General features: G+C 37.8%; 1 non-coding gene across 1 annotated transcript; it reads right to left on the minus strand.

Annotated features, from left to right (window-relative positions):
* Positions 1 to 891: 891 nt before the first annotated feature.
* On the minus strand, positions 892 to 994 carry LOC124897353. Its single transcript, XR_007054075.1, has one exon. It is a non-coding gene; the product is annotated as a small nucleolar RNA R71 (small nucleolar RNA).
* Positions 995 to 1,642: the final 648 nt, after the last annotated feature.

Here is a 1,642-nt window from a genome sequence, read left to right on the forward strand (position 1 = left end):
AAGATTGACCTTGATGGTATTCGACCTAGCCTATCCAATACTTAACAACTAAATCTCTTGATAAACCAGCATTATCCCATATACGTTATCTCTGAGAAGACATAATACCAAGATTCCTCCAAACCTTGAATTTAGACCAAAGATAGCATTCACTCGATACTAGTTAAAGTTTGTGTGAAGATTTTTTGACAAATCTCGCCATTTACTTATATATGTTGTTTCCATTAGTTTTCCAGGTGACCTTATAGTAACTTGAGTACCCATAGGTTGGAAGTCTATAGCATTCACTCCTTGAGATTCAACAAATGCCTCATCCCTCAAATATGGGAAAAAATTGAGCGTTATTAAAATGGTTTTGTTGCTGGGGAGTGAAATATAAATTTCTCTTGTGTAGTGCTATTCTTACTTGGGAATACCCGAAGTGGGGTAATTTACTTTATTTGTTTTTTGACTATTTTGTAGGTGATCAAAGTGTGAATGGAGCGATGAGCAATTATGCAAGTAATTTTAGCCCCTTTGATACTTCACTAGTCGATGAGGGCTAATTGAATGAACCAGGGCAAACAAGTGTTATCCGCATCACACCAACCAACAGAAATGGTATGTTTTATGTGATTAGTTTTATGGTTTACATGTTACAAATGAAAGGATTATATGGAGGTCAAGTATATGAGGACCCAAATGTTCATTTGAAAAACTTTATGGAAGTTCGTGTGCCATTTAACATAGCGCATACTACAGAAGAATCTATATGACTTTGAATCTTCCCATTTTCACTAATGGCAAGGCGGTTTTATGGTTTCTCTCAGTCCCACCCATCTCAATCACCTGTTGGGAAGAGCTTACCATGGTGTTCCTTGCTTGATACTTCCCACCATTAAAAATGCTTCAAAGCGGGATGAGATTGTAAACTTTCGACAATTGAATGGAGAACCATTATTTGAAGTGTGAGAGAGTTTTAATGAAAAGCTAGCCCAATGCCCAAATCATGATTTCCCCGATAAGATGCTCCTATAGATTTCTATAGATATCTTGACCTATTGAACAAAATGGTTGTGGATAATGCAGTGGGTGGATCTATTATAAAATTGTATCATCTTGCGGCTTTCCAACTGATAGGTGAAGTATCCATATAAAATCAGGGATGATGCTACTAAAATCCCTTTTACTTCCTTCGTGGTGACCAATCAGCAAAGAAAACAAGAAGAGAAGAAGGAGGAGAACATGGCAAAGATGATGACCCAGCTTGAGCTTCTAACAAAACATGTTATGGGAGTACCCACGAAAGTGGTAAGTGTCGTAACATTAAAGCCTTATGAAGATGATGATGAGGCAAAGAAGTTGGATGAAGAAATTCGATACTTGGCAAACTACTCAAGAGGTTCCCGCCCTGCCTATCAAAGGCAAGGTGGGAATAAAAGTTAGATGGATTAAGACTAAGATAAAGATTGAAGAGATAGGGAATGTGACTATGACCACTACATTCCTCCTCATGATAGGGCTATGTCCAAGGAGTCAAATGTCATTGACCCCAAAAAGTTCAAGGCCGAATATATTTTGGCACAAATCTTGAGTAGAGTTGAAGGTACGATAATATGGTCTGTGAGTTGAAAGGTGACTTCTATGTACTCTCACAAACGTT

Source organism: Capsicum annuum, chromosome 3 (genome assembly GCF_002878395.1).
Source record: "Capsicum annuum cultivar UCD-10X-F1 chromosome 3, UCD10Xv1.1, whole genome shotgun sequence".
Lineage (NCBI taxonomy): Eukaryota > Viridiplantae > Streptophyta > Magnoliopsida > Solanales > Solanaceae > Capsicum > Capsicum annuum.